Genomic DNA, 14,582 nt, shown 5'->3' with positions numbered 1-14,582 from the left:
TGGTAATTTAAACAATAAGAAGAAGAGAAGGGAGTTCTAGGCTGGCCTTGGCAAAACAAGAGACCATATTCAAATATAAAGAAAACAAAAGGAGTGAGGATATACTCAAGTGGTACAGCCCCTGCCTACCAAATGCAACTCACTGTGATAAATACTCATTACCACCCAAATAAATCAACTAATAAATAAATAAAGCAATACAGAAAAAAGAAAACATTTTTGTTTGACTTTTCTTAATAGTACATCGTAGAGTAAATCATGTAGAAAGTAGCTGCTAAAACCTGCAATCACAAAACCTAAAACTAAAACACCTAAAATTCTCTGTCTAGTAGCCTTAGTGTTCTATAAGAACACCAAGAAATTTTTCTTCAACCACATGTATCATAGATGGACCATTTTATTAAAATGTTTAAAATTTATATCCTAAATTATAGTATGTAACAGAATATAGCAAAATAAAAGATATTTTATCAATTAATTATGATTCTAGAATAAGATGGTAGGCTTACAGATAATAATATTGGTTTACTTCTTAAAATTGGTCTTTAGAATAATGTTTTCGGGAGGGTAGTCATTTTAGAGAAAAATAATGTTCATTATGTATACTAAATTTCTCTGACATTGCATTTCTTTTCCTATGAGATAAACCAGAACTCTAATGTATGGGGATATTTACACTTGGAACATGAAAAGTAACCTGAAATGTTTCATTATCTTAGGAAAGAACAAAACAAATAAAATAATTTCAGGAAGAGTTAAAAAATTTCTTGATGGAGGTATTCTTGAAATTAAGTATTTCTTTCTGTAGTTGACATTAAAAATGTGTGACTTAAGAGAGATAAGATGAAAATTGTGAGAAACATAACCTTAAATATTTTGGATCACATTTTCATAAATTATACAGCATTTGGCACACGTATTACGAAACAGAAACACTCTAGGGTAATGATGAGTATTTGTATGCACTTTATGTGAACATGTATGCACACTAAAACAGTTATGTTTGTGCTGTAATCCACCAGATATATAGAATATGTCTATGTAAAATGATTTTATATGTTAGGTTTCCATCCCTGAGATTAAATGTTGGCTCTTTAAAACTTGTTTGTATGGATATTTCCATGCTGATCTTATGGAACACAGTTGTTGGATAGCACAGATGTTATTTTAATTCTTCATAGGCATCAAGAATGTCCTTGGAGAAGTCACCCTAAGACATCTTAGAAATGGCATGTTATAGACTTGATAGAACAAAGTACAGAAAAGAAATAAAATGAAACTATGTTATTATTGGCTACCCTTTAAACATATTTTTAAAAAAATCTCTCAGAAATGATAATGTATTGTAGAGAGTAGCACTGGGCCAGCCCAGGGAACAGAAGATGACCTAATGGGTATTTTCCATCTCTATTTACTGTGATAGTGCAGATCCAAGAGATGGAGACAGCAATAACTTATAAAAGAAGAATGCCTGTGGATATGTATATCTGTATTTCCTTATTTATAACATATATAGGTGTAATGTACATATACATGTTTTTATGTGTGGGTACACATATGTATCTTCTCTCTTTCTCCCTTTCCCAACTCAATTCCCCAGAGTCCAGCAGCAGATATCTCTTAAAATAAACAAAAACTGTGAGAATCTAAGTGAAGTCAAGGACTGGCCCACTTCTTGGAGGCAGAATGTGGAAAGTATGAAGACACTGATTTGATTATAAAAGCTGGAAAGCCCTGGAACCAAAGCCATTTATACTGCAAGCAGTAGTTTAAAAGTTGAGGGGGGGGACTTTACAAAATCGGGTGTAACCCTGAGCTTTGATACAACTGGCCTTTCAGCCCCCACTTGAGATTTGCACATCCCCAAGGGAAGCTGTGGTTTGGAATAAGATCGTACATTTAATTTTGCTCAAAGAACTTATTGGACTTGGCACTAAAAGAAAGAATTTGCAGTATATTTTTTGTCATGATTAGTGGCCCCCTCACCACAACATTTGATTATTTTGGAAAGGGAAAAGTTAAATCCTTGTAAAGTTGTGATTTACAATTTGCAAGCATCCAGGTAGGGAGTGTGACTTCTGCCAGCTTGATCATGGAATCCACATTTTATTTTAGCTCATTGATGTGAGAAAACAAAACAGTTCTGTAGGGGGACATAGAGTTGGAATTACATCCCTTGATTATCCTGGGAGTTTCTCTCCGCACTCCATCTTTCTCAGTCATGATGAGATTATTCTTCTCTGGTACTCATAGCAAGAAACTGACATGGGGCTGGTTTACTTTTCATTTTTAATCTATACCAGCTAGTATTTTCATCATGTGATTCCTTTGCCCTCAAAGTTATGTAAATCTTGAGGCAAAGGACTCAAAAGGAGTTTCTAACTTTATACCTGAAAATAATTGTCACTGGATATTTTTTTCTCAAGCTTTATAATTAAGATTGGAGATCTCATGGGTATTTTAATAGACTTGAATATGTCCAACTAGCCAGAAGGGAAATAAGTGACCAACTGGGTATGCTGATGAATATTTTTCCTCATGGAACTTTCCCTACAACTGTGATGCTTTATCCTTGGCATTAAGAATTCTGTTTGCAGGCGTAATGTTCTTTTGAACCCTCAGCTTTCTGACATGGTATCTCACCACAAACCGTGAGATGGGTGAGTTTAGGTTTGAGGCTAGATTGACAGCCAAGGGACTCAGATGCTGGTCTAGTATTAACTCTGAAATGTAGTAAGGTAGGCCTTGATGTAAATTGTGAAGAGAACTTCAACAATACATTCAATTCATGTTATACTTTTGAATATTTTTGATGCTTTTCAAGTTGGATTTGTACTTGTTGGAAAACTGTCTCTAGCGTTTAAGTAGAATTATCACCATGCTTAGTAAGTGAAAGCAGTTTGCTGAATAATGTCAACATAGCAATGTTAGAGGTGCTGCTGGCAGAGGAAAAACAGTTTCTTTTCTTCTCTCATTATGTACTTGGAGATAAAGATAAACACTAGAATTCCATTCATATTTGGGAAGTGCTATGCTTGTACAATTTGAGCCTGGTGGTTATGGCATGGGTAAATAGGGGAAAGAACTTGGGTTCCATCTCTAGCTGGTTGTGTGATGTTACACAAATTTTCTCTAAGCTTCAGTTTTCCCATCTACCAAATGAAGTAAGTCAAATTAAACACTGCAGTTGGTTGTTTAGAGGATAGAAAGAGCTGATAAATATATCATTTGCAGTCCATAATGGTCGGTGCATAATACAAATTCAATAAGTGCCATTTGTCATTGACCTCATTATCAGAGTATTTCCTGGTTGTATATTGTGGTAAGTACATATTTAGTCTCAATACCTAGGTGAAATAAATCTGCTTATTGTCCCCATTCAATCATAGTAAACAAACAACAATTTTCTTCTTTCATACCATCTTTACAAAGATACTGTAAAATTTGGATCAAAAGTCAGTTCATTTTGTGTTAATGAGATTTTCTGACAGTGATATTCAGCTAAAACTTTGAAATTTCTCATGCTTTTTTGAAGTCTGTATATAGATACATTTATTCCTTTGCCAATTCTTTCCTTTCTCCTTTTGTTCCCCCAACCCTGTCCTCCTCTGTATAGCTGTGTGTGTGTGTGTGTGTGTGTGTGTGTGTGTATGTGTCTATCTGTCTCTTTCTCCTCAATCTCTCTTTCTCATAAACATACAAACACACACAATTGATGAGTTCATCTTAGGCAAGCTGCTTCTATATGAGAACAAACATTCCTTCCTACACAGAAGATCTTACAGCGAGCGATCCTACAGAGTACAGATCAAACTGATGTGACATGGAGACAAGTCCCATGGTGTACGCTGTATTTGACTCCAAATACTGTAATTTATGTGCACTGACAAGTTACCATTGTGGTCTCTTTTACTCTAAACATAATGCTTTTTTACATAGGAACACTTTTGAAATGTACTTGTCAAAAATAATGCAGATTTCTTATATACTGTGAACAAATTTCTCCTTTTAAAAATAGACATGGAGATAAATCTTATCCTGTTACTGCCTCCTAGATCCAGTGTCACATCTCTCAGGACAATATGTTTTCCGTGACTTGACATGGAAATTTCCTGATACACTGACCGAAAGCTAATTGGCATTTTTGATGATCCCCTCCATAGGAAAATGGAGCAAAAAAAAAAGTTAAACTTGTTTAAACCACTTTAAAAAGTAGAGAGAGGGAACTACTTACTTTTGTCAAGGCTTCTTGGAATAGCCTGCATTCTTTTGGACTAGAGTAATAGGACTTCTCCTGACTGGTACTGAAAAGTTTTCTTCATTCACACATTTTGCTCTGAGATCTGCTTTTGGTGGTATGGCCCTTGTCTACTACATGTCATACCTTTTCTTGAGACAGGTAACAATTTGACAGAGTGACTTTAGCAGTTCATGCCACCAGCCATTGCTCCAGTACTCTGGAAAATGTTTTCAGTATTGACAATTCTTAGCCCTCTGTTGGCCATTTTTTAAAAAAATAAATACTTGTAAACTTCAGAGGGCTTTTTGTCTTTTGGGTTAATTTTAGGATCCATGTATTTTCAATTTTAATATATACATTTCCTTTTCAACATTTTAACATTTTGAAACATTTTGGGACATAGCTTATAATTAATAGTAGCTAAGATTATATAAAGGAAAGTAATTCCTAAAGCTAATGAATGTGTGGAATAAGGCTAGATTCTGGTCTGTGGTTTTCTTTTCTGGTAAGAATTTAGTATGTTGACTATATCTTACTTATGACACATTATGTCAATGAATTTGCTAAAAAGGCAAAAGCCATTCTTACAAAATAATTGTTTAGAATAGTTAATATATCCAGACATTATATTTAGCATCTTTGAAATTTGACTCTTCAATATATAATAAGCACTTCAACTTTTATCAGTAATGTTCTAAGTAGTATTAACAGACCTATAGTATTCGCTTTCAAAACATTTATTTATTTTCTTTTTTAAATTTTATTTTATTGTAAAGATGACATAAGGAGGGGTTAAAACATTTCTTGATCCCACTTTGAGGAGATATAATCAAACTTGGATTTTATTCCTATAACAATGATCAAATCTAGCATTTAATAAATTCTGATGTACTTGTAAATTTATCAGTGCTGTCTTTATCTTTGCTAAAGTATTTTCACTTAGGTTGGGCTTGTATTTGTGTGTATTTACTTAACATCAGCAAAACAATAAAGGACATTTTCTGACAACTAATAGTCCTAGTGCATTTTGAAAGGCAGATCTAAGATTCCTACTTGACACAGGTAACATAGTCTTCTCCCCTCCAGACCTCTCAGTTCTGTTTCTATTTATTGTGACCACTTCCTTTTCGGTTTGCATTTGAGTAACTCACTACCTTCCTATTCCTGAAAACCACAACTATCAAAAGTCTCATCAAGAAGCAGATCTGGTACTAATTAGTTTTACTTTGGTATGAATTAAAAGCAAATCTAGTTATGCTTTTATTTGTACACTGATGCATGTAGAAAATATTTCTGACTGAGCAGGCTGGAAAAGTAGACTGAATCTTTTCTGCTCACATAGATCAAAAATAACATTGAATTTAGAAGATGGATTAGAAGAAGATCTGGAACAGTGCTTACCTACTTAATCATTAAAAAATTATTTAAATTATTATTATTTTTAAAAATTATTAAAAAATAGTTTCCCAGGCCCCATTCCAGACACATTGGGTCAGGTTATCTGGAATAATGTCTTGAGAGTAATATTTTTAATGAGCTCCCCAGGCAGTTTGTGATGAGGCACGCCCATCTAAGATTAGCAAATGAGAGGAGAGGGTTTAAAGCTAACAGAGTCTCAAGGTTGCCACAAGATGCTACTTGCTATGCAAAAGGGTAAACTTTGATCTTTTTCAAGTACATAAATAGTTGGTGTAATCTCTATTTTTATTGCTTCTCTTAGAACTTATCTTTCCTGTATTGTAAAAATTTAATATATCCAAGTGATAGAAAGTTGTATGCAGATTGAAACCAGAAAGACAAGATGAGACTTAATCCCATAATTTAGGAATATGAGGGTTTTGTGCAAACCAGATCTGTTGCTGAATGTTGATATGTAAACAATCTACTGGCCTGTTTCACTTCTGCACAGTAACTTTGAATTTATCATAGCTTTAAAAAATATTTATTTGTTTTAGCCTTTATGTTATGAGGTTTTTAGAAAAATACTTTTTATTGTAAAAATAGTGGACAGAGAGGTTACAGTTACATGAGTAAGGTAATGAGTACAGTTCTTATGGAGCATTGTTATCTCCTCCTTTGATTTTCCCCTACCATCCCTTCCCTCCCAACCTCTCCAACTCCTCTCCCCCTACCCCCCACAAGCTCATTTTCAACCTAGTATCTTGTACATCTCATGGTTACAGTGGGTCAACCTGTATCATTATTTAAGCATTTTGTTTTTTCCCTTCCCCTCCCCAAATTAGAAAAGTGTATATACAAGATGAAGGTCACCGGAATCAGATACAGTGAAAACAGGGTCACAACTTTTTCAAAATTACATTTTGAAGGAGAATTTTATAGGTAAATATGATTTTTTTCTGGTACATCTGGGTCTCTAGTGACTCTGTACTGCTTAGTGTTTCTATATTTAGTAATTCCTTCAAAAATATCATGTAAGGACTTTTGAATTAACACACCTTCTACCTACATGATATTGAAATGATTATAACATTCATTTACATAATTTAAACAGTGCCATGCTGCAAGTATCTTGGCTAAGGGATAACGCTAAGAAGATAAAAAACGTTTCAACAAGAGATATATTCTAAAGTATGATGATCTTTTTTTTTAATGACATCATTTTGTAACAAGAATTCAAACTACTTATAGCTCATTTAAAATTTCTGATGTTAATGATTTAATTCATGTATTTCAGATATTCTGTAAGCTGTGTTAGGTACATAAATTTTGTATTCCACTTAGTCTCTGGTTTATAAATCTATGACCAGACATCAGTGGCATTTGCGTTAGCCTGAAAAAAAAGAATGAATTGCTCAGGGCCTAAGATCATCCATCCTATGGCTATCCAGATATATTCATGAAAGGATTTGTGAACCAAGCAAAGAGAAAGAGTTAAGCTTATTCTCCTAGTTGGCAGAAACTTTGTAGTTTAAAATTACATACTAACTCTGGTGTAGAGACACAAGAAATTATAGAGCAGACACTGTCCAGGACAACATATAATTTAAAATGTACTAAAGAATGTATACCGCATGGCAAAGTAAGTGAAGTACTTCTTCAAATATAAGTGTTTTGCATAGAAAGGCAGTAATTATCCACTCCTAGGGAAATGTTTGCATTTATTCTAAATCAATATTTACTATTCATTTCTTGTGTTCAACAAAACAGGGATTGAACTTTTTTTATTTTAATGAAGCACTAAGACTACAATAATTCTGCAATGTAATTGTCTTGATATGAAATATTGCTAAATAGTGTTGCTATTTCAGGAGAGAGCAACATGGAATGGAAGGGTATTCCTATTTGTAAAATATTACTTTGGGAACATTCAACTCAAGCTCAGCCAAGCAGGGCAACTCACTAATTTTCACAGATAACTGACTCTTTGGTTAGACCCTTAGCCAGGATCATTCAGATGAGTCTTGGATTCTTGGATTCCCCACCCCCACCCCCCCACCCCACTTTTTTTCTCTTAACACACACTTCCCAATGATACTGTTTCATCTATTGCTTGTGTTGTCTGTATGTGTGTGTGTTGACTTCTCCTCTTGCTGTTCAATCTTCAAGCAAGATTCAGGAAGAAAATATTTTAGAAATCTGACACAAGACAAAGTCCCCAACATATTTTATTTATAGATCTTAAGATCTGATCATGCTGTGATTTTTTTTCACTGAAAATAACTAACTTTTCTTAAAAATCATCACACAACCCTAAAAAGAACTAGAAAACATAACCCTATAAGATGTTATGGCATGAGAATCTTTTTATTTTTTCTCAGTAGCAAAATGACATCTTTGCACTGAGTTTCAGATCAGGACAGAGCCCACAATGTACAACATTACATTATCAAGCACTGTAAAATACCCAATTTTTTCCACTGGCATGGATGACCACTTCTTATTTCTGTGTACACTTTCATATTTAAAATGAGAGTAACAGCAGGTAAAGAGCCACAAACTTATACCCCTTTATAATTTGTCACATAGTTCATATATCTTCTCTCATTTTTAAACCATTTGTAGGACAACATATGTGGACGAGTGTTTCCTGAACCTTCCCCTCTGTACCCCTCTACCATTTATAATTCATGTGTGATCTTTGGGTGAATTACTCCACGGTATGCACTCTGTGGACAAATAATATCATTTATTATTATGAATGTTACTCTTTTATCTTCCTTTTTATTGACAGGAAACTAAGGTGTTGCTTGTAGTTATGGAAGTAAATTGGGTGCAGAAATCATCTGTCTTGTTCTGAAAGAGGCACCTTCTTTCTGCAGGAAGAGCTATTGTAAACTGTACTGTTATAAATGGTGTGTGAGTTCTCAAGACATTCCCATCTCAATGTATGAAGTTACAAAGTGTTCCTTTAGCATTCAGTAGAGAGAGCCAATGGAAAAGCAGGCAGTTAAGAACACGTTCCTAAAGTCTGGAAAATCAATGGGACACTAAAAAAGGAACTGAAGTGGACCGGAAGGAACCTCTTGAGGGTCATTTGAAAAAAACAGAAAGTGATTATGAACAGAGCTTTTACCCCAGGAACTGGAGGGGGCCAGAAAACCCATTCTACTGCACTCCAGTTAAATGTCTCATAGTTGAGATGTTTTCTGAGCAGCCCATAAAGGATAATGAGGAAGGCTTTGATAGCTTTAAAGAAAGTCTCTGTGGCCTCTCACAAAAACATGATCTGAGTAGATGAGGCAAATACTTGTGGATCCTAAAATAAAAAGGGGTAGTGCCAGCTAGGTAGGGCAGTTACCTTGCTAATTGCATAGGAAAGGAGTCCTATTGTGAATATATACCTGAGGGAAAAATAGAAGTGAGAGATGTTAGCCTGTAAAATCTGAGATCTCATTTACTTAAGATGAGGCCTTCTGGAGACCTTGAAATTATCTATGATTTTACTTCTCCACAATAATTATATCATAGGTCAAAGTGAGGATTAACCTACATTCTTTATTGTATTGTATTATTATGAGAGGTAGAAGCAATTCTTCCTGTTAGTTTTTTGTCCCATCAGATGACAATCAGTTCTGAGAAATTCTTGTGTATCACTATATTCTAATTCCAGCAAAGAAAAACTTCATGAATAATTTAAGAAGAAAATGAACATATATGTTGAACTATTTATGTAAGTTTGGTAATGAAAAAAACAAGTTTCGTTAACTATTCTTTTTATGGTGCCTTTGTTACACTTAGCAAAAGTCTATTAAAAAGAGAAATTCTAAAATCCTCTCCCATGGCACTGAGTATGCTCACAGTGACCTTGCGTTTACATTTTCAGAATAAGAGATGCTTACATTGCATAAGAGAGTACTGGAACACTTGTATTCACAGGAACACGTTCTTACAGTTAATAGGATAGTTCACCAAGAGTGAAGAACGTCTTTTGCAAGACATTAATAGACAATGATTCCATACCTTCTCTACATGACACCCAAATAAATGTTCAAAGTTAGCTCAAGGCATCTGTTAATAGATGAAAACTGAGTACTTCCAAATTCTCCTTATTCCATTCATACTTATGTCACCATTTACTACACTGTATTAAAATGTTCAATGAAATAACTTGGTAAAATAATTGAATAATGAGAAACTGTGGATGTAACCCAAGTGGTATAGTGGCAGCCATGAGTAGAACAAGCCAAGTGAGAGCCCAAGGCTCTGAATTCAAGCCCCAGTACCAGAACAAACAATTATAGTTTTTAAATAAATGATTGAAGAAAATAATGAGAGGAGTAACCTGAACTATTCACCAAAAACCTAATGCTGCTCAACTGCTAAGATTATCCTAGACATATACTAATTATTGCAAATAAGGGAAAACATGGGACCCATGTTTCTTTGGGTCTGGCTTACTTCACTTAAAATGATTTTTTTTCCAAGTCTTTCCATTTCCTAACAAATGGGCAGTGTCATTCTTTCTGACAGAGGCATAGAATTCCATTATACACACACACACACACACACACACACACACACACACACACACACACACACACACACACACACATATAGATATATATATCACATTTTCTTGATCCATTTATCAATAGCTATGCACATATGACCATATAAGTTGATGCCAAGGGAAATGACTCCAAGACATGGACACAAGAAGATTTTTTTGTTATTGTTTTCAATGTACTATGTGACTTTTTTTTGTTTCTTTTGTATATTCTTCCCCCTGTGCTATATCCTCTGTTGTTATTGTAGTTGATTTTGGTATTGTGTTATTGTGTATATGTTTATTTGAATTAGGGAAGGGAAGGAGAACAGCAGAATAGTGAGACAAAGGACAAGGGGGAACCAATGCAACAGCCATATACACAAGACAATAATTGAAAACTATCTGTATAACTTGGGATCAGTTGCAGGGGAGGGAAAGGAGAAAATTGAGGGAAGGGGTAACAAGGTTGATAAAGAAATGTATTCATTACCTTACTTATGTAACTGAAACCCCTATGTGAGTCACCTTGACAATAAAAACAAACAAAACAAAAAACCTAATGCTCGCGTTTATATGGATGTACTGTTACAGTTATTTCTCTGACCGACCTGTTGTTGTCCAGCATGACTAAATGACAGATGGCAAGATAAGGTAGTAAGCTAAACCTGTTCACCATGAATACCTGGACTTCTTTCATTCTCCAGTGGTGTACTGTGCATAATGCAGTCACTGTAAAGTGTCTTATCATATGTCACTATGTCTGAAGTTTTGACTTTTTTAATTTAAAGACTCTGTTAAATCAGAAAACTTTTTGTTATATCTGTTATAGTTATGTTATATCTACCACTACTACCCTACCAGAATATAAAACTGATTTAAAAATGTTTTACACTTATATGTGTGTTTATTTGTTTTACTCATATATAATAAATATAGCAGGCCACCACTGGCTCATGTCTATAATCCTTGCTACTCAGAAGACTAAGATATGAAGGTCATTGTTCAAGGCCAGTCCTGGAAGGAAAGTCCATGAGACTCTTATATCTAATTAACTTACACAAAAAAGTGGGAAGTAGAGCGGTGGCTCATATGGTAGAGCTCTGGCATGGAATATAAAAACTCAGGGACAGTACTCAGGCCCTGAATTAAAAGACTCAGGACTGGCACAAAAATATAATTCATAAATACATTACATCTTAGCATGAATTTATTTCTCATGAAAACTATACTCAAACACCATGTAACCTCTGGAAAGCTGTGTATACCTAGGAAGAAATGAGAAAAAAGAAAAATAAAGTACCCTAATAGTATTCTTTAAGTAGCTTTGGTCTTGAAAAAAATCTCTGGAAATATCTCAGAAACTCTCAGGAATCTTATGTATCACAATGCTAATCTTACATGGAGTTGAATTTATATCTACCTGTATTTTCCTATATGATGAATTCAGTCTATAACTTGGCACATGGTAGGTATTCAATATAATGTTACTTTCAGCTGTTGCTGTCTGAAGCAAAGTGACTTAGGAGACAGTTCTTTTTAGATCTTCCTGATCGTTTATATATACCTAAAGGGCACAAAGGATACACTCACCCAGCATTTCCTTTCAGGACCACCTCATTTTACTAATAAGGTTAAAGAAGAAAACAATCATCAAAAATGGAAAATATATATGATTACATTCTTGGAACTTTAACTTTCTGAATTTTTCTAGAAGTAGCCACTTCTAGTAGATTCCTAAATATTTTCAGAAGCACTGCCATCTCAGAATAAATAGTATATTTAGAAAATCATGGTATCATGTAACTGAGGCATGATGACAAGACACATCTAGAGTCTGCCGCTGTTTTGCTGAATAGTTATTAATCCACAGCTTACACATATTTGCCATTTGGATAGAAGTCCAGACTAGTTATGAAACTACAGAGATTCTAGAGAAAAGGAAGGGAGACCTTACAAAGCAACAGCAAAAGTGACGAAGAAAAGTGGAAAAGTCCTAGAGAGGTGGAATGGGTGAAGAAGAAATGGTAGAGTTATATTTATATTTCTAGCAGTAACAGTTGAATACTTTCTTTGAAATAGGGGACCCAGTAGGAGAACTACATTGGTGCAGATGTGGAAAAAAGATAATGAATTCAATACTTCTGAGTGTGCTCCTGAACACTGCCTGGCATCTGTGGTATTCAATAGATTATAAAATTATAAAATGCATAGAATGGGCTGGGAAGGTGGCTCAGTGGTAGAGCGCCTGCCTTGCATGCCTGAGGCTCTGGGTTCGATTCCTCAGCACCACATAAGCAGAAAAAAAAGCTGGAAGTGGCACTGTGGCTCAAGTGGTAGAGTGTTAGCCTTGAGCTGAAGAGCTGAGGGCAGTGCCCAGGCCCAGAGTTCAGGCCCCACAACTGGACTCCCCCCCCAAAAAAAATTCATAGAACATTCCTGACATTAAGGTGTTCACGAAGTTGTGAAATCCATTAGATTAACTTGTGTTAAATGAGAAAGGTTTCATTTGCTTTTTATTGTTATCTAGCTTTCAACATATATACATATATAATCTGTATTGTATATGCTGATGTATAATGAAAATTCATTAAATATTTATGGAATAAATTAAACAAATGTCATAAATACAGAAATTCACAGGTCAATGTTGTGATTTAGATTGGCTGTATATTAAGTCCTGAGCAAATGGTTGATGATTGAGGTGAAAAGAGTGATGGCAAAAAAAATGTTGATAATGTACAGTCAAATGAAATAGGTCATTTAAAATATCTGGATGAGTTGCAGCTTAATAATTAAAGTATAGACAAAGAAAACTTACAATGTGATTTTAAGATAGAGAAAAATGAAACCAATATAAGTATAGAAAAGTAGAGCCAGAGAATGAATAAATTATAGCAGTTGACATTCCTTATATAAACTACTAAGGCTCATTATTTGAAGCAAATGTTTTGTAAATTACCTGTGTGTAATAGATGTGAGGAAAGGTGAAGAACAGATTTGTAAGACAGGAATGGACATCGTGAGTCCTGTAGAGGTGCAATCATAAGCAATGACAAATGTAGTGCAGAAGCAATGTAGAGAGAAGCTTGTGGGAAGAGAAGGGGTAGATGCTGGGTTGAACAAAACAATGGCAAGGATCATTTTGAGGTGAAAGATAGAAAGGATAAATACTGATAAACTTAGTTACAGGAAATAATACCATAGAGAGGCTGGTAACTCAGACAGGAGCAATAGGAGTATGTATAGTGGTAGTGCTCGAGGACAGCGAGAGTTGGGAAGAGAAGACGGAGCTAATGTAATCACCTATTGCAGAAGGGTAGATTGTTACTGTAGAAGAATACGTTTGCTTTGTGATTTAGAAACACTCTAAGTGGTAGGGAAAATAATTTACCCATGAGTAGAGATTTTGTAATTCTGATATTCAGAGTTAAGAGATTTAAAGCTGGCATGACTGAAGGTATACACACAAATTTCAATATTGGGACAATTATCCATACAATGAAATCTCTCATTCCATGTGTAGGATGCCAGTTAGTCATTCAACTTCAAAATGGCTTTGCCTGTTCCTATTTATAGTTTTACCCATGTCATTTATCACTTTAACTCATCAATATTATTGTTGTTAGTATAGTTAGAACTCACAAGATGTTGCTATATAAAAAAGACTGCACTTATCTACAATTATAGGTAATATTCATAGTTCCCTTCTCATAAGGATCCTAAATGAATAAGATTTCAAACACATTGGACATTGAGAGCTGTGTGATTTTTCCAAGTAGCTATCAAAATATTAGTCATGAAACAGGGCCAGGGCTCACTCAAGAAATTCTGACTGATTAGTTTATCGATTTTTTTTGAGAACATTCACTAAAATGGCATTAACTTACAAATCTTGACAAGAAAAAGATTTTTGCTTTCTTTCATCAAGTTTTATTTGGTATATCCTTTCCTCCCTTTTATCATTTCCACTTTGGAAAGCTGTTATGAAAAGGCATGAAAAGTGTGTGTTTTTGTATTTTAAGATAGAACAAACTTTGAGATTGGAAACACTGAAAGCAAACTGAAGCCAATAAAAAGTGTATTTTACTGCTTTATATCTAAAAATGGCACTGACCAATTTAAGCTATTTTTAAAACCTGTGTATTCATGCAGCTTGCATACCAAAATGAAAATTGGTGAGCTATAAACCCTTGAAAAACAGGGTTTATAATGGAAACAGTAATTGACCCTTAAGTACAACATCAAAAATACAATACTATATAATACAAAGCCCAGAGCTTGGGATCTCATCTCTCCTCTAACCTCAGACTGGCACACTAACCCAACACCACAAAGCCAACTAATAGTTATATTTCAAGATGTTTTCTCCTTACATGGCAGGGAAAGTGGACG

Source organism: Dipodomys merriami, unplaced genomic scaffold (genome assembly GCF_024711535.1).
Source record: "Dipodomys merriami isolate MVZ:Mamm:240054 unplaced genomic scaffold, mDipMer1.0.p SCAF_1, whole genome shotgun sequence".
NCBI classification, from domain to species: Eukaryota; Metazoa; Chordata; class Mammalia; order Rodentia; family Heteromyidae; genus Dipodomys; species Dipodomys merriami.
Note: the sequence above shows the minus strand (reverse complement) of the source record.